At 43.6% G+C, this 20193-nt stretch overlaps 1 protein-coding gene and 1 long non-coding RNA gene across 3 annotated transcripts in view; one reads left to right on the top strand and one right to left on the bottom strand.

Annotated features, from left to right (window-relative positions):
* LOC130295457 (uncharacterized) overlaps window positions 1-16888 on the top strand; it is a 50035-nt gene extending 33147 nt beyond the window's left edge. For both annotated transcript variants that reach the window (XR_008848836.1, XR_008848834.1), the window contains exon 3: window positions 16699-16888. This is a non-coding gene — a long non-coding RNA (uncharacterized LOC130295457). The remainder of the gene's footprint in view (window positions 1-16698) is intronic.
* The window catches only part of SLC25A21 (solute carrier family 25 member 21), a 280764-nt gene that overhangs the window by 147775 nt on the left and 112796 nt on the right, over window positions 1-20193 (bottom strand). The gene's annotated exons all lie outside the window — the stretch shown is intronic.

Here is a 20193-nt window from a genome sequence, read left to right as displayed (position 1 = left end):
CAACATGCCCCCTCAATGCAAGTCTATAGGAGGGGCGTGGCATCCGCCACGCCCCCTCCCATAGACTTGCATTGAGGGGGCGTGATGGGACATCACGAAGGGCGTGGCCATGCCCTCCCCAAACCCCCGCTCCAACCATTCGGAACCCCTTTAAGCATGTATCATGCATAACTGACATGGTGGCAACATATCCCTTTAGAGCTGAACAAAGCACTCGCAACAGTTTATATCCCCAATGGGACTTCTGAAGGTCGGGGACTAACTGTTGATGACAAAGTTGGTGGTAAGGTGTTACTATAAAACTCCTTTGGAAAGGCTGGAGAGGACTAATATGGTTGTGGAAGTCCCATCTCCCCATCCAGTCTATGCTGTAAGGAACATCATCGTACTTTCTGCAAAAGTTGAAGCCCCAGAAGACATCAGGGGTCAGTAGTTAGGTGAAGCCAGTTGTGTGTGAATGGAGTTTTCCTTTAAACACTTGACATTTCACAGTATACTTCAATATCACATCCAGTAATAAACCTTTAACAAAGCCTGAAGGATAGTATTCATGGTAAAAAAAAATAAAAAAAAAATAACTAAAATTCATTTTTCTTCACCCCCTCCCCCCCAAATATACACACAAGCCGGCGCTCCTTTAGCTGTCAGCACTTCTTTCATTTCCAAGTAAAGGTCTCTTAATCGTATAGCTAAATAAGTAGGAGGACGGAACAAGAAATGCGTGTCTCTGAAGACTTTCCACTGAAGAATAAAACTTTCAAATGTCACAACAGCAGGGCCTGTTCTAAAAAATGGCCGAGCAAAAAGAAATAATCTACAACGTAGAGGAATAAATTGTTACATTGCTGAAACCCCTATAAAACATCAAAAGATTGTGATAACGGCCACAAGTTGTTACAGTGTAGAAACCATACTGTCACAGTCAACACACAACTTATCACTTACCCTTATTTTCACTATGTCCCCCACTGTGTGTATGCAGAATCATGTAGCGTGAGGTTGTCCAGGTACTAAGGAATCATTTTGATTGTAATATGGGCTGGGGGAGGGGAAAACCGGGCGTTCCCGTACCCCAGCCGGATCAGCCCGTGACTCCATTTACTTTAATGAGCCGACCGGAGTCAAACGGTGACTCCGGTCGGCTCAGTTTTGACCAGTATCCGGTTTTGGACCAGACCTAAAACTGTAGTATACTACGGTTTTAGGTCCGGTCAGGAAACCGCATACGGGTCAAAACTGAGCCGACCGGAGTCACCGTTTGACTCCGATCGGCTCATTAAAGTAAATGGAGTCACGGGCTGATCCGGCTGGGGTACGGGAGCCCCCAATTTTCCCCTCCCCCAGCCGGATCCGGCACCCGTATGTAAAAAACGAGGTGTGAATGCAGCCTAAGACAGGGTTGAAAGCAGCTGCAGAATGATATGGTGTCCCCCTCTCTCTCTCTTTGGAATGCCCCATGCCAATGGTTTAAAGCAGTGGTCTCCGAACTGTAGCCAGGGCTTGTGCAAGGATTTTTGCCACCCTAGGTGAAAGCTAATTTTGCCACCCCTTGACATGCCCCACCTTACTACTGGGGTGACACACTGTAACAAACCTTCTCCTCATGGGGCAGCTGTATGGAGGTGCGCGCGATGTCAAGATGCTGGTCGGACCTGACCTGCCTGTCTGGCCTCGGAGGTGGCACTGCGCTCCTCCAGCAGGCTGAAGAATGCAGATTATTATGGTACGAGGGAGGAGTATAGAGGGTGTGTGCAAAGGTGGTGCTGGCTGGGCGGGTGCTTCGAATGAACGGCAGGTGCTTTGGATGCTGGCTGCCAATTAACTTTCTTGCAGTGGGCAGAGCGGCGCCCCAATCAAGAGGATGCTCTAGGCAGCTCCCTATTTTGCCTATAGGTAGAACCGGCCCTGACTGTAGCCCAGTAGATACTGCAAAACTGCAACTCACAGCTTGCTTGGGAGTTGTCACAGTTTGGTGACCATTGCTTTAAATTGGCAGCCAATTGATATTAAAGTGAACTGTGTAATTCTTCACTTCACCTGTAGAGGCACTGTAGTGAAATGGTACACACTTGCCTTTTATATCTACAGTTTACCATAACATAGTAGGAAGATGAACGAAGCTACATAGCAGAAAAACAAAAGGGGTACATACCTTGCACAATAGGTGAAGGCTGTGGCTTACAGCAAAGGAGGTGAGGCCTAAAGAAAAGGGGCATGGCTCGACATGCTTTACACCAAATTTCTGCAGGTTATTGCAAGTCAGCCAATAGGTGTCTGACATATCTATCAATCTGTACCAAATTTATTACACAGCACGAGCGAATGTGGTAAATAAATCTGGCTGAGGAAACTTATCTAGTCTAGGTTTACACTATTTAAATATTAGGCAGGATGACGGGATTAGTAAATGTGCCCCTCTCCCAACTTAGATCCTATATCCTCCTGGGTTCCATACCACCATAAGGTGATTTTAGTACGTACCTGGCAGACAGTAATGGACATGCTTAGGAAGGATCTGCGCTTGTCTTGGGGCTAAATGGCTATGTTGTGAGATTACCATATCTTTTTGTAAACTGGCTATTTCCTGTTGAAGTTCATTCTCAAACTACAAATCCCATAGTTCCTTATTTGTAAGAGATGTGTGGGAGGGAGAAAAGTGACCTCACAGCCACCCCACTAATTAAAACACAAATGAGCTACATTTCATTCGAAAGACCAGTGTCTTCTAACCAGGGTGCCTACAGCTGTTGTATAATGAATTTTCTCCCACCCAGCTCCACCCAATGAAGCAGGCAAGACTACCACCTCACCTGGGAAAACCAGAGACCTAAATAATTTTGTATGCTGTTAAATGGGTACTACGGCCCTAAGACATCTTATTCCCTATCCAAAGGATAGGGGATAAGATGTCTGATCGCGGGGGTCCAGCCGCTGGGGCCCCCTGCAATCTCTCATTCCACACCCACCTTTGTGAGTTATCCGGAGCACTGGAGGCTCCGAGTATGAAGCGTTATGACCACGGGGCAAGAGTATCGCGGGATCCTTTGGATAAGGGATAAAATGTCTTAGGGCCGGAGTACACCTTTAAAAATAAAATTGGGGTGAAAATCACAGAAGAATTGCAAGACCACCATAAAATACAGGTATTATGAACTACACTAACTTTACAGCCCCTGTAGCATAGTCAAATAAAGATTTTCGTGGAATACCTCTTTAAAGAACAACTGCAGTGTTTTAACACTTATCCCCTATCCACAAGATAGGCGATAAGTGTTTGATCGCAGGGGGTCTGACCGCTGGGACCCCCCGCAATCTCCTGAACGGGGCCCCCACATTAGCGTTCATGGAGAGCGCTAATGCACGTAGCATCGACCTAGAGAGGTTGACAGTACGCGCCCTCCACGCCCCCTCCCGATACAGTTCTATGGGAGAGGCGGGGAGACACGAACCCAGCCTCCCCGCCTCTCCCATAGAACTATATGGAGGAGGCGTGTTGGCCGCAACGTCATGCTGCGGCGGCCCGCCTCCTGCATGAGAAAGCCACGGCAGACCCCCCGCAGCGTTCGGACCCCCGCAATCAAACACTTATCCCCCTATCCTGCGGATAGGGAATAAGTTGTTTTCGGCCGCAGATGGCCTTTAAAGGTATACCTAAAAATGGAAATTAAAACTAAATTTAACATTATAAATTGCTTAAAATATTTACAATTACTTAGGTCAATAAAATATATAAGGTCATGAATAGATAGATGGATATGTAGCGGACAAATTCCATGCATACAAAGATAGATAATAGATAGATAGATAATTACATACATGGCCTACAGCAGTGTTCCCCAAATTGTGGTGCCAGAGTTTGGAGAACAGTGGTCTCAAGTCTTATTTGTTCTCCATTTTATGTTCCCTATTGGTACAACTAAGACCCAGACCTCTGATAATAAATATTACAAAACCATCCAGTTATGTGGTTGTAGAGTTACTGTAAATGAGAACCTGTATGTAAGTAGCACATGGCTGGAATAATACATATGGTTAAAGATGTTCTTCTTGACATCTAGACATGACTGTAGGCACTGCAACCTATGACATGTGGACGCAACATGAGGAAGTAGAGCAGCAGCACCCCCTGGTGGATAAATAAGGAAGATTATGACAATACTGTACGTCATCACTAATGCCGAATGAATAATAAGACGGCAAGGGTCCGGGTATACTGTGACATGTCCTGCTGAGAAGGGCCAGAACTGCAGCGGGAACTGGTGTAGACACCATAAATAATTTCAATTAAACAACTTACACAAAGTTATCATGGTGTATAGGATTGTGACACCTGGTGAGTTATTTAACCAGAAAATATGTAATTCATGGTTTTATTTATTCCTTAGTGTAGTTTCTTTACATTTTTAAAAACTGGAGACGCCCATAGATTCCAAGCAGTGATGTCACTTAAAGGGAACCATACAGCTGTTTCATGCTGCCCAACCCACAGGCAACAACAAACAGAGTCAGGGTTAGGTAATGTGGGAAATTATGATTTACTAGAAAAAAAAACAACATAATAGTATTTAAAGCTGCCGGGAACAGCGTTATGTGTGTGCATATATAGGGACAGATGTGTCACTTAAAGGGGTACTCCCGTGGAAAACTTATTTTTTTTAAATCAACTGGTGCCAGAAAGTTAAACAGATTTGTAAATCACTTCTATTCTGCTGTCCATTTCATGAACTGTCCAGAGCAGAAAAAAATCCCCATAACAAACATATGCTGCTCTGGACAGTTCGTAAAATGGACAGCAGAGGTCAGCAGAGAACACTGTGGTCATAGTGAGGAAATGCATTTCTTTTTTGGATTTCTTTTTACATTTCCCAGCATGCCCGGACAGCCAAAGGCTGTCTGGGCATACAGGGATTTGTAGTTTTGATACAGCTGGAGGCACACTGGTTGGCAAACACTGCCATAGAGAGTGAATGAAGTGGTAGCACACATGTTCAACCACCTCTCTGTTACGACGGGCAAATACACCGCCCACTTGTTTTTGACCAATGGGAATCCCAGAGGTCGGACCCACCGGTTAGGAGAATGCGTTACTGGAGAGGTGCATAGGAGGGACCTATAGTGGGGAAAAAAAGTATTTAGTCAGCCACCAATTGTGCAAGTTTTCCCACTTAAATGAGAAAAAAAATACATAAAATCACATTGTCTGATTTTTAAAGAATTTATTTGCAAATTATGGTGGAAAATAAGTATTTGTTTACAAAAGTTTATCTCAATACTTTGTTATATACCCTTTGTTGGCAATGACAGGTCAAACGTTTTCTGTAAGTCTCCATAGGGTTTTCACACACTGTTGCTGGTATTTTGGCCCATTCCTCCATGTAGATCTCCTCTAGAGCAGTGATGTTTTGGGGCTGTCGCTAGGCAACACAGACTTTCAACTCCCTCCAAAGGTTTTCTAGGTGGGTGAGATCTGGAGACTGGCTAGGTCACTCCAGGACCTTGAAATGCTTCTTACGAAGCCACTCCTTGCCCGGGTGGAGTGTTTGGGATCACTGTCATGCTGAAAGACCCAGGCACGTTTCATCTTCAATGCCCTTGCTGATGGAAGGAGGTTTTCACTCAAAATCTCACGATACATGGTCCCATTAATTCTTTCCTTTAGACTGATCAGTTGTCCTGGTGCCTTTGCAGAAAAACAGCCCCAGAGCATGATGTTTTCACCCCCATGCTTCACAGTAGGTATGGTGTTCCTTGGATGCAACTCAGCATTCTTTCTCCTCCAACATAATGATTTGAGTTTTTACCAAAATATTCTACTTTGGTTACATCTGACCATATGACATTCTCCCAATACTCTTCTGGATCATCCAAATGCTCTCTAGCAAACTTCAGACAGGCCCCAACATGTACTGGCTTAAGCAGGGAGACACACGTCTGGCACTGCATGATTTGAGTCCCTGGGGACGTAGCGTGTTACTGATGGCAGCTTTTGTTACTTTGGTCCCAGCTCTCTGCAGGTCATTCACTAGGTCCCCCCGTGTGTTTCTTGGATTTTTGCTCACTGTTCTTGTGATCATTTTGACACCACAGAGTGAGCTCTTGCGTAAAGCCCCAGATCGAGGAAGATTATCAGTGGTCTTGTATGTCTTCCATTTTCTAATAATTGCTCCCACAGTTGATTTCTTCACACCAAGCTGCTTGCCTATTGCAGATTCAGTCTCCCCAGCCTGGTGCAGGTCTACAATTTTGGTTCTGGTGTCCTTCGACAGCTCTTTGGTCTTGGCCATAGTGGAGTTTGGAGTGTGACTGTTTGAGGTTGTGGACAGGTGTCTTTTATACTGATAAGTTCAAACAGGTGCCATTAATACAGGTAACGAGTGGAGGACAGAGGAGACTCTTAAAGAAGTTGTTACAGGTCTGTGAGAGACAGAAATCTTGCTTGTTTGTACGTGACCAAATACTTATTTTCCACCATAATTTGCAAATAAATTCTTTAAAAATCAGACAATGGGATTATATGGATTTTTTTTGTCTCATTATGTCTCTCATAGTTGAGGTATACCTATGATAAAAAGATGAGAGAGGCCTGTAATTTTCAAGTGAGAGGACTTGCACAATTGGTGGCTGACTAAATACTGACTTTTTTGCCCCACTGTATAGTGCTGCTCATCCTGCTCTTTTTTAATTTACAATTAGACTGTAAAAACTACAGGATCATCACGACTCTAAAGCAGAGTGGTAGCAGGCGCAGGTATGCCACAGGAACATTTGGATTCCTCTGGAACACAGTAGGGTTTTAGGTTGAACTCGATGGACTGTTCGATGGTCTTTTTTTTCAACCTTACAAACTATGTTGCAGTAAAATCATTGCATTACCCCGACCTTAATGGAAAAAAAGTCACTGAGGATAAATTTTTTGCAATTATCACAACCTGCGTCCTTTGTTAGGAAACTGATGTTATCCGCTAGTAATGATGGTGCTGGGTGGAGCCCAAGATTAAAAGTTATCCCCTATAAACAGCTGATCAGTGGAGGTCTGACTAATGGGTTCCCCACCGATCATGAGAACGGAGGTCATATGTCCCCCGAGAGAATGGAACAGCACCACTAAATTCACAGACTATGGAACTTCCAAATTTAGCAGAGTTTAGTAATGTTCAGAAGTTCCATAGGGAATGAATGGAGCGGTAGTGAAGCATGCGTGCTACCACCCCATTCAATTAGGGGTAGAGGATTAAACCTCTCTAATTGTATATGAATGCAGACATTAAAGGGGTGCTCCGGTGGAAAACTTTTTTTTTTTTTTTAAATCAACTGGTGCAAGAAAGTTAAACAGATTTGTAAATTACTTCTATTAAAAAATCTTAATCCTTCCAGTACTTATTAGCTGCTGAATACTTACAGAGGAAATTATTTTCTTTTTGGAACACAGTGCTCTCTGGTGACATCATGAGCACAGTGCTCTCTGCTGACATCTCTGTCCATTTTAGGAACTGTCCAGAGCAGCATATATTTGCTAAGGGGATTTTCTCCTACTCTGGACAGTTCTTAAAATGGACAGATATGTCAGCAGAGAGCACTGTGTTCCAAAAAGAAAATAATTTCCTCTGTAGTATTCAGCAGCTAATAAATACTGGAAGGATTAAGATTTTTTAATAGAAGTAATTTACAAATCTGTTTAACTTTCTGGCACCAGTTGTACCCCTTTAATGTATTTCAGGATCTGCAGTCTGTCATCAAACCATATTTTCTAAAGTAACTCAGATTATTTACAGATTATATAACTCCCAACACCCCTCCAGTCCTTAAAAATTTTTTTTACGAGCTTTTAAAAGCTCTGTATCATATCTTTCCCATTGCTCACATTGGCCTTGATTTACTATTGTAAACCCGACGTGTGCCAGAATTCGTTTCGTTGTGCCAGAGTTCTGTCTGCGCCAGAAATGAAAAACCCAACCAACTCTCCATTTTATTGAAAAAACACGAAAAAGGGATGTGTCTGTCAGGAAAAGTGGGCGTGGTCACAGAAAAGAGCCATGTTCCAGACAGTTTCACAAAAACCATGTCCTGCAAGCAATTCCTAAGTTTGGTCTCCTGTCAGGCGGGGAGGAGACCAAACTAACTGTTAGACTTGTGCAGGGAACAGAATAGAGACACCTAGTGGCCATTTTTTCAATCACATTAAAAACATATAAAAGGTTGAAAATTTTAACAGCAAGTAAATAGCAAAGTGTCTTACAGTTACATAAGGAACAATATGTTAAAAGTTTAGTTTGGTGACAGGTACTCTTTAAGCACCTGTAATATAGATAACTGATGAATCAGAAGCAGCTTCATATAATATTGGAAGATTTGATAGTAAGATAACTCCGGGGCTTCCTCAAGGTCAGGTTCCTGATTTTAGTAGGAATGTCTTTTTAATGGGAACAAATATATTTAGGAGTCCATACTGCCGAACTCCAAAAGCTAAATGTATACAAGAAGAGTAATGCACGGACCTGACGATGACATCATAGCTGCTGATGTCATCTGTGTCCCATAAAATGATTAGAGGCACACGTTACAGTGCAGAACATAGACTGGAGTTTAATGAACAAACCTGTTAACGAGGAGGTAATTGGACCGGTTTCGTAAGGATCAGTTGATACTCGTATTAAACAGACTATATTTGCTCTTATAGTGATCCACAAGCAGTTTAACAGGGTATCACAGGGTTTTTATGTGAATTCTCTCTTTTCCTTTATAAGTTTGGTCTTGTTCTCTAGACTGGTAAAATAAGATGCTGTTAAAATGTTTAAAGAGAGCGCCAGAGGACACAATAAAATGGCAGATGGCCATGTCCCCACGAGCTCTGCACCAGTAATCGGGGACTCTGGAAGGGTCGGCTTCTTTATCTGGGGTTTTCCTTCTTACAGCCGGACTGCTTATCATAGTGATCAGGAATGCTGTATTTGTTCACAGAAATATGGTGATTCCTCAAGTTACAATGGCCTCAATATTTTCACCATACAACGGTCTTTTCTTGACCAATGTAATTTGAAACCATACTCAACATACAATGCTACAGCCAGTCCAATCTGCTATTTTGGTGCTAAAACACCCATATACTGAAAAGGGGAACTCCACCCCAAGACAACTTATCCCCTATCTAAGCGATTAGTATGTTTAGAACGCTGGGTTCCCATGGTGGGGGATCGTCACATCATGTCACACCCCCTCCATTCATGTTTATGAGCTGTCACCCCCCCCCCCCCCCCCTCCCATAGACTTGAATGGAGGGGGAATGGCGTGAATTCACGGCCACGGCCCCGAACCTAGCATTTGGAACAAAAAGTTCAGAATGCCAGGGTGGCATGGAGGAGATCGCGGGGGTTCCCAGTGGTAGGACCCTCCCGATCAGACATCTTATCCCCTATCATTTGGATAGGGTATAAGATGTCTAGGGGCGGGACCCCTTTAAATGCATGCACTAATTAGGGCCCACTAGCACCTCTCTACAGTACAATGCAGTACTACATCTCCGATATTGTCCTTTAAAGGGGTATTCCAGGAAAAAACTTTTTTAATATCAACTGGCTGCAGAAAGTTAAACATATTTGTAAATTTCTTCTATTAAAAAATCTTAATCCTTCCATTAGTCATCAGCTGCCGAAGTTGAGTTGTTCTTTTCTGTCTGACAACAGTACTCGCTGCTGACACCTCTGTCAGCCTCGGGAAATGTCCAGAGCAGAAGTGGTTTCCTATGGGGATTTTCTCCTACTTTGGACAGTTCCTGAGACAGACAGAGATGTCAGCAGAGAGCACTGTTGTCAGACAGAAAAGAACAACTCAACTTCAGCAGCTGATAACTACTGGAAGGAATAAGATTTTTTTTATAGAAGTAATATACAAATCTTTCTGGAGCCAGTTGATCTATATTAAAAAAAAGTTTTTTTCCTGGAATACCCCCTTAACCTGTGCCAGGATAAGCTGATCCCTTGGACACCAGGGTGGCCGGTTCGATCTTGTTTTTCTGGTACATCATGTCTAGTGTACTGTACCTTGAAGAAGCCCCTGCTATCTATGTATAAGGGTTTTTAAGCTCATAGCAGCTAGATATCACTTTGATATGTAAGGATGTGCTGTCGCTGTATTAGATACCGTATTTATCGGGGTATACCACGCACTGGCCTATAACACGCACCCTCATTTTACCAAGGATATTTGGGTAAAAAAAGTTTTTTACCCAAATATCCATGGTAAAATGAGGGTGCGTGTGTGCGCGTGTATACCCCGATACACTCCCAGGAAAGGCAGGGGGAGAGAGGCCGTCGCTGCCCGCTTCTCTCCCCCTGCCTTTCCTGGGGTCTAGAGCCCTGCTGCCGGCCCTTCTCTCCCCCTGGCTATCGGCGCCGCTGCCCGTTCTGTCCCCCTGACTATCGGTGCCGGCGCCCCATTGCCGGCGCCGATAGCCAGGGGGAGAGAAGCGGTGCCGACAGCCAGGGGGAGAGAAGGGGCAGCGGCACCCATTGCCGGCACCGCTGCCCCGTTGCCTCCCCCCATCCCCGGTGGCATAATTACCTGTTGCCAGGGTCCACGCTGCTGCAGGCCTCCGGCGTGCGTCCCCTGCGTCGTTGCTATGCGCTGCACGGTGCGGCGCATGACGTCAGTGCGCCGCGCCGTGCATAGCAACGACGCAGGGGACGCACGCCGGAGGCCTGCAGCAGCGCGGACCCGACCCCGGCAACAGGTAATTATGCCACCGGGGATGGGGGGGGAGGCAACGGGGCAGCGGCGCCGGCAATGGGTGCCGCTGCCCCTTCTCTTCCCCTGGCTGTCGGCGCCACTTCTCTCCCCCTGGCTATCGGCGCCGGCAATGGGGCGCCGGCACCGATAGTCAGGGGGACAGAACGGGCAGCGGCGCCGATAGCCAGGGGGAGAGAAGGGCCGGCAGCAGCGCTCTAGACCCCAGGAAAGGCAGGGGGAGAGAAGCGGGCAGCGACGGCCACTCTCCCCCTGCCTTTCCTGGGGGTGTATCGGCGTATAACACGCACATAGACTTTAGGCTAAAAATTTTTGCCTAAAAAGTGCGTGTTATACGCCGATAAATACGGTATTTGCCTAATTTTCTCTAAGGTTTTTTTCTTATTTTGGGATGACATCTTTGAGGCTTCGATACCAATCGCTAGTTTTCCAAAGAGTTTTGGACTCAATATACAATGGGGTCCACTTATAGACGAAATAAAGTGCCAGTGAGCAACAAATAAATAGATATAATAGGTGGTAAGACACAAATAGACCGGCAACCTGTTAGTTTGGTGCCTGCTTTGCGATTCCGCTGGGATTTATTCACATTCGTGACTCTCTCCCTCTCTGGACTCTGTGTTTTCTATTTGTGTCTCTGTGTCTTACCACCTATTATATCTATTTATTTATTGCTCACTGGCACTTTATTTCGTCTAGAATATATTTGCCCGTCCATGGGCTCTTTTTTATTTATTTTTTTATTTTACTAAATTTGTATTATTATTACAAATTTCAAAAAAAAAATAAAAATACAATAGAATTACACAACCCCCCCCCTCCCCCACCACTTGTCAGAAGGAGAGAAAAAAAAAATGGGCTCTTTATAGAGGTGCAATATATTGTTATATGTATTTGGGCAATACAGTAGTCCCTCAAGTTACAATATTAATCGGTTCCAGGACGACCATTGTATGTTGAAACCATTGTATGTTGAGACCATAACTCTATGAAAACCTGGTAATTGGTTCTGAAGCCACCAAAATCTCATCCAAAAATAGGAAAAAATGAGGATTAAACAAAAATAAGTAGATAACTAATATAGATAAAGCAAATCCTTACATATAAAAGTAATAAAGATCTGATGGGAGCTGTAAATCACTGTCTATGTCAGTGTTTCCCAAGCAGGGTGGCTCCAGCTGTTGCAAAACTACAACTTCCAGCATGCCCGGACAGCCTTCGGCTGTCCGGGCATGCTGGAAGTTGTAGTTTTGCAAAAGCTGGAGGCACCCTGCTTGGGAAACACTAGTCTATGTAGAGGACAGAAGCTTCTTCAGGGTCCTGTACAGTACAGGTAATGTCCTAAAAAAGTAAAATGGAGCCGTCCCCACCTGGTGTCCAAAGGAGCAGCTAACTGTGGCACAGGTAAAGAGTACAGAACATGTAATACCTCCCTGTACTGTAGGGGGCGCTACCAGACATCCAGTCAGTACATGCACTTTAGGAATACGGGGTTTTACCAGTGAATGTCCATTCTGATTGGTCGGTTCTTCCAGCCATTGACACGTTTCTTCTGGACTGTCTGTACATTGTATGTTGAGTCCGGTTTCAAGTTACAATGATCCAGAAAAGACCATTGTTTGTTGAAACTATTGTATGTTGAGGCCATTGTAAGTTGAGGGATCACTGTAGTAATCTATGTGCAATATATCATCTACATGGTATTCTTTCTGCTTCAGCAAGTCCTGCAGTCTGACTGTTGCTGGTCTTTTAAAATGTTTTTATATTTTTGTGTTCAATAAAGATTATCGTTTGCAATATATGTCTCAGTGTTAGATTTTTCTGTTTATGATTTATGGACCCTGAATAGTTTAGAGTGACAATTGAGCCCATATTTTTTGGTTACATAGAACCATATATTGTAACCCAGACTCTTCAGGACATTATTACAATATTTGTCTTATCTCATTTTACTTAAAGGGGTTATCCAGGAAAAAAAAACGTTCTTTTATATATCAACTGGCTCCAGAAAGTTAAACAGATTTGTAAATTACTTCTATTAAAAAATCTTAATCCTTTCAGTACTTATGAGCTTCTGAAGTTAAGGTTGTTCTTTTCTGTCTAAGTGCTCTCTGATGACATGTGTCTCGGGAACCGCCCAGTTTAGAAGCAAATCCCCATAGCAAACCTCTTCTAAACTGGGCGGTTCCTGAGACACATGTCATCAGAGAGCACTTAGACAGAAAAGAACAACCTTAACTTCAGAAGCACATAAGTACTGAAAGGATTAAGATTTTTTTAATAGAAGTTATTTACAAATCTGTTTAACTTTCTGGAGCCAGTTGATCTATGAAAAAAAGTTTTTTCCTGGATAACCCGTTTAACTTCAAAGATTTAGTCTCGGGTGTAACATGAAGCTGCAACAAACAAGTGAGTGATCCAGCTCACCTTCCCTGATGTACGGTGCTCGGACCGGTGCCCGGCAAGGCATCCAATATTGAAGAAAGAATGTACGGAGGGTCCAGCACTTCGTTGCAAGTAGCTTTATTGAAGATACATCACACCATAAAAATGACAGTCAGTCAGACATGTTTCGAGCGCAAGCGCTCTTCCTCGGTGGTCACCGAGGAAGAGCGCTTGCGCTCGAAACATGTCTGACTGACTGTCATTTTTATGGTGTGATGTATCTTCAATAAAGCTGCTTGCAACGTAGTGCTGGACCCTCTGTAACATGAAGCTCCCTTGCTCCAAATTCTAAATCCGTAATCTGGTCACAACTGGTATATTTATAGTTACGCCCTGCCAACCCATATCCCGCCCCCAAAACAGGAAGTAAATTACACTGGACAATTATTAGGCAAACACGTCCCTACTGCCCCATATATTGGGCACAAAAAACACTCGTTCGTCAACTGATGACATCATTTTAGCAGGCTAACAAATTGGCAGCACATCTACCTGTGAAATAGGGGATGTGTTGATGAATAATGGAAGTAAAAGGACCACAGAAATTGTCCAGCATCCGGTTGAATGGCCCTGCCTGCATGATAGTCGAGCCATGTAATAGGCTTCTTAAAGGAGTACCGACCTAACAGATGGGTGTGCTTTTAGTGTACACACTGGCCCACCTAAAAGGGCTAGACGTCCCCTTTTCATATCAATAGAAACAGATAGCAAAAGCAAAGCGCTCCCATGAGTAAAATTCTCAGTAACAGTGAGTAGAGCATCAATGCAAGAATCCACTCACCTATATGAGTAGTGCAAAATCTGGCACAACTGGTATAATCGCATACATGGGTTCACAATCGAACCACAGTAGGGCTGCTGCTCCTCCCCAAACAGACTCCCGGCGAGAAGACAATAGGAAATAGCCACCAACGCTTCCTCCTCAGGAAAAAATTGTCTCTGCCCCTAGAAAATCCCAATTACTTCATAAAATATAAGTGGTATTTATTTAAAGGGTACCTCTCATCAAAAAAACTTTTGATATATTATAGATTAATGTATGCAGAATAACTTCACAATTGCATGTTATAAAAAAATATGCTTCTTTCTATTTAATTTTCCACTTTGAAGAAATTACCACTAGGGGTCTCCCTACCAGTCCTGGCAGCAAGCATTTCAGACTCATGCCGGAGTCCTAAACACTACGAGCTGCCAGTCTGCTTTGTTCACAAAGGAGAACACTCAGAGCTGCCAGCCTGCTTTGTTCACAAAGGAGAACACTCAGAGCTGCCAGCCTGCTTTGTTCACAGCCTGTTTGGCTGTGAACAAAGCAGGCTGGCAGCTCTGAGTGTTTAGGACTCCAGCATGAGTCAGAAATGCTTGCTGACAGGACTGATCGGGAAAAATACAATAGAAAGAAGCATATTTTTCATTAACATGCTATTGGAAAGTTATTCAACATTCATTAATCTAAAATATATCAAAAGTTTATTTGATGAGAGGTACCCTTTAACTGCACAACGAGTTTCAAGGCCGGTCCGGCTTCTTCAGGTATCCATTTTTTCCTAAGGAGGAAGGGTTGATGGCTATTTTCTATTTCTTTTTCATATCTCTGATTGTCATCCTTTTTGGGGTTGCATTTCAAAAACAGTCCTGTGGTAACCTGGATTGTTGGCAAATATGGCTTATATAGGCCCGGAAGGGGGCAGCTGCTTGATATAGTAGGATTTATCTATAGATATAGGCAGACACATTTCGCAGCACAGTTGCACTTGCAGCGCTGGGATCTTGGGTTTGAATCCGATCAAGGGCAACATTTTATGGGAATTATAGATTCTCTGTTTTGGCTATTCCTGTTTCTTTCTACACTGCAAATACATACTAATATTAGAGTTCACAAATTAATTTGGAATTTGTGAACCCTAATGGGGACAGGGATTGCTGTGAGTTATAATAATGATAATATTATTTTTTATAACTATTATTATCAGTATCTTAAATTATTAATATAAACAATTAAAATTAGTAAATTAAATTAATCCATAAGTGAAGATCTGGGTTTACAGGAAAAAGATCCATTCTACTTTAGGGCAAATTAATAACAAACAGATTTGTTTCAGGTTTGCACAGATAAAATCTCATCTATATGTTGCAGATATTTTCTGTGCAACAACTCAACTGCAATATTCAACGTGTGTGAACTTGCCCTTACAGCTTTTTTGGCACTATTGAAGCAAACGTAGAGTTCTATGGAGACCAGTAGAACCATGCAGGCTCCACATGTTGCAGGTTTACTGAATGATTACTGAAAACTGCCATATACAGTGGTCCCTCAACATACGATGGTAATCCGTTCCAAACGGACCATCATTTGTTGAAACCATCGTATGTTGAGGAATCCGTGCAATGTAAAGTATAGGACAGTGGTCTACAACCTGCGGACCTCCAGATGTTGCAAAACTACAACACCCAGCATGCCCGGACAGCCGTTGGCTGTCCGGGCATGCTGGGTGTTGTAGTTTTGCAACATCTGGGAGGTCCGCAGGTTGAAGACCACTGTTAGAGGAAGTTGTACTCACCTGTCCCCGCCGCTCCGGATCATCACTGCTCGTCACCGCTGCCCGGGATGTCGCCGTCCATCGCTGTCGCCGAGGTGTCCCCGACGCTCCGGTAAGGCTTCCGCTTCCCCGGCATCCGCACGCTTCGTCGCCGCCATCACGTCGCTACGCACGCTGCTCCTGTTGGATGACGGGACGGTGTGTGCAGCAACGTGATGACGTCGATGGAGAGCGCCGACGATGCAGAGGATCCCAAAGAGGACACTCCGGAGCCCCGAGGACAGGTAAGTGATAGTCAGCGGACCACACAGGGCATCGTAAACGGCTATCCGGTGGCTGCTGAAGCAGTCTGCGCTGCCGGATAGCCGTTTATGCAATGGCCCCGACATACAAAAGCATCGTATGTTGATGCTGCCTCTGAGAGACCATCGTACATTGAAATGATCGTATGTCGGGGCCATCGTAGGTCGAGGGGTCACTGTACTGGGTTTACCAAGGCAAATCATATTACCTAGTATCCAACCAAAGGCTTTCAGGGCATGGTGGTAGTTATTTGGCCAAAGCTGGAGACTCACAGGTTGGAGAACATTGCCTTATGGGTAAATTACAAGTAGAAATTACAATTTTAAATCCGTTGTCAGGTAGATGTAGCCTAAATAATAGATTGTGACTGCCATATATATATATATATATATGTATATATATATGCAGCTCACATCTGTATCTGCCACCTATGAAACAATATGGCAATTCAATGTTGTCATTGACTCAGTAAATATATCTTCATCTGTGCTATGAAAGAACTATGACTGTCATGACATTTCCCCCCACATTGCAACCCCCTATTGCCAACACGGCATCTGGTACAGAAGCAGAGATAGAGAAACACTTTTCCTTGGAATGGGAAGTGCAAGGGGTTAGGAAGGTGAGAGGTCAAGCTCAGTCAATTTCTCAACTTCCAGTGTTTTTCTTTTAGGTTCAGCAAACACACGTGGAGAAGCTTCTGTGCTGTCCCAGAGTCAAAAACTGATCGCTCCAACAACACACATGCAGGGTGCAAGAGCAGACAGATGGGAGAAGGTACACGTGTGAGGTCTGGGCCGTGTCATGACACACAGGTTGTTTGTATGTAGCTCTCTGGTGATAAAGTGGTGGAAGCCCAGAGAAAAGGCCATGTGTATTTTTGATGGGTCTCAGTGAAGGATGAGAGGAAGGAAAGAGAACATCTATAATGACGCCTAACAAGAAAGGCAACATTGAGGCCCACATCTGTGGTTTCACAGTAAGACAAGGCGAGTGCGGGAGGTCCGGGCTGCTCCATGACTTCACATAAATATAAAATTACCACAAGAGAGTCATTAAATGACAGAATGGAAGCTAAAGCATTTATAAGGGATGTCTCTATACAAGGAACAGCGCTCGGCGCTGCATGACTGGCAGGTATCTCCCCTGTACTTTATAATCCACTCCGACTACAGCCGAACCCTCCTGGTTACACGGGTGCTCAATTCAGGAAACAGTCCAAACGTGTGTGCAATCGTAGATGAATGGCACGCACCAGTCTCCAGCGGGTAAAACGAAGAGCACCGCGTACGTGTGCACTTTGGTTGACTAAAGCTCTTCGTTTTACCCACTGGAGACTGGTGAGTGCCATTCATCTACTATTGCACACATTTAGGGTGCGTTCACACTGAGTAATTCAAGAGGAATTCACGAGGAATAATTTCGGTCAGGGATTTGTTGCCTTCTCCATCAAGCGGAATTCCCTTCGGAAATGAAGAGGAATGGAGGAGGAGGCTATTTAATCTACTTTTCCGAATTCCACTTGAATTCCGCTCGAAAATTATGTCGGAGAGAATTATTTTTTTACCATTGACTTCTATTGGATTTTGCTCGCGGATTCCGCTTGAAGAATGAACATGATCTTTCTTCAAGCGGAAAGGAATTCAGCTTCGGAATTCATGCTAGCAGAATTTCCGCAGTGCGAACAGGACAGCGGAAAAAACATTAAAGTCAATGGGCAGAGGAGATGTGAATTAGTTTGTTGCAGAGAATTCAAGAGGAATTACTCAAGTAAATTGTTCTTGAATTACTCAGTGTGAACGCACCCTTATAAGGGTTGTCCCGTCTGTACTGTGGGGGGGTATGAACATCGCAAGGGGTGAACCAAGTCAGCACCCCTCTCTATAAGCCAGAGCGGAGAGCTGGTAACAAACAGCGGCAGCTATCACCCTGGTATACTGGCGCTTTACCTATATTATATTTGAATGGCCACCTTGTAATATAACATTGAACAGGATCTTTATTAAAATTGTGTCCACACTACAGTATACAATATATATATATATATATATATATATATATAAAGGAGGTCGACAGAGTAGCATTAGAATTGCATAATAATGGGCCCGAATGATTCCGTAGAAGACAAACCCATTTAGACTATGACTATGAAGCCAAACACTCACCACTACTAGGGTCTGTTTGTTGGGATTCGATTCACAAAATAACTATTACATCTTATTTTTTATGTAATTGATTTCAAAGGGAACTTTCTGCTTCTAGCATTCCTAAATGCTGTACTGCCAAACATGATGGATTTAAGGGGGTTATATGTCTCCTTGGGAAGATAACCAAGTGCGTTAGGGAACCTTATGTTTCCTGGGGGAAAAAACTGTACAAAAGTAGCTTTCCTTCACAAGGGAAAAAAAAAAAAAAAAAAAGAGTTTACTCTCTTGTGCCACCTATTGAAATAAACTTCTATTTAGCCAATACTCAACCACTTTAAAGGGGTACTCCGCTGCCCTGTGTCGGAAGCTCCACTCCCCAGCGTCCGGAAGTTTATTGTTCCGGACGCTGTGTGCGGGCTTCCGTGTTCAGGGCTGCCCCTCGTTACGTCATGCCCGCCCCCCTCAACGAAAGTCTATGGCAAGGGGGCGTGACGGCCATCGCGCCCCCTTCGCATTGACTTTCGTTGAGGGGGCGGGCGTGACGTCACGAGGGGCGGCCCTGAACACGGAAACCCGCACACAGCGTTCGGAACAATAAACTTCCGGACGCTGGGGAGCGGAGCTTCCGACACAGGGCAGCGGAGTACCCCTTTAAGAGCCTAATTATTTAAAGGGGTACTCCAGTGAAACATTTTTTTTTTTAAATCAACTGTTGCCAGAACTTTAAACAGATTTGTAAATTACTTCTATATAATATTTTTATTAAATTTTACAACATGTATTACATTAGGCAATAAATAATACATCATGGATTGTACAATATAAGTAAGAACAGAATAATGTATCAAGTTCCAAATGAGATCACGATGTACAATATTTTATATAGCTGAATAAAGATGAAAATGTATCTAACACATAACTAAATATCTATGTTTATAGAGTATATCAGTACAGTATTCATTACAAATAACTAGAAGTAAAAAAAAAAAAATACATTTGCAGCACCATGTAAGAGATATATTTAAAGAAAAAGGTTAAACATCTATTTAAAAATCTTAATCCTTCCAGTACTGATCAGCTGCTGTATGCTCCACAGGAAGTTCTTTTCTTTTTAAATTTCTTTTCTGTTTGAGCATAGTGCTCTCTGCTGACACCTTTGTCTCGGGAACTGTCAAGAGCAGGAGCAAATCCGCATAGCAAACTTATCCTGCTCTGGACAGTTCAAGAGACAGACAGACAGGTGTCAGCAGAGAGCACTATGGTCAGACAGAAAAGAAATGTAAAAAGAAAAGAACTTCCTGTGGAGCAAACAGCAGCTGATAAGTACTGGAAGGGTTGAGATTTTTTAATAGAAGTAATTTACAAATCTGTTTTAACTTTCTGGTTCCAGTTGACTTAAAAAAAAATGTTTTTCAATTACCCCTTGTACCCCCTTTAAGTAGTGATTAGCAGCCAAACCAAAATCTCAACCAAATGGAAGGAGTCCCATCTGTAGACAGTTTTGAGGGCTCTTACCCCTCATCATTACAGAGTAGGGTGCATTTTCCCTAGATCCATGTCAAAAGCCTCTCTACCAGCCAGCACCCTGCTCTGTTCTGATGAGAGGCAAGGACTCCAAAACCGATGCCCACAGATGGGTTCTTTTGGAGTAGATTCTGGCCTGGCTGACAATGGCTATTCATGTTTTAGGGTTCTTTATGGGGTCAAGCAACAGAAAAGACACCTTCAATGGGTGGCATAAGAGAGCTCTTTCTCTTCAGAGCAGACATATTTTGCATACATGGACTAACACCCCCCCCCCCCCCCCAGCAGTTTATCATGGGTCCTGCTCATGTTGATGGCCAAGGGCCCAAGGCCATAACAGTTCAGCCCAAACAGATTTCAGAGTTTATTGCAGGGTAAGGCCCCCAGACTTATCATGAATGCTTGTGTATTATACCCTGCCAGAGGAGATCAGAGCAGAGCAGAATTTAATTTTTTTTTTTTTTAAGAGATGGGAAAAAAGCTAAACTATTTGATGT

The sequence above is a fragment of the Hyla sarda genome, chromosome 11 (assembly GCF_029499605.1).
Source record: "Hyla sarda isolate aHylSar1 chromosome 11, aHylSar1.hap1, whole genome shotgun sequence".
In the NCBI taxonomy this organism is placed as follows: domain Eukaryota; kingdom Metazoa; phylum Chordata; class Amphibia; order Anura; family Hylidae; genus Hyla; species Hyla sarda.
Note: the sequence above shows the minus strand (reverse complement) of the source record. Positions and strands in the feature narration are given on the sequence as shown.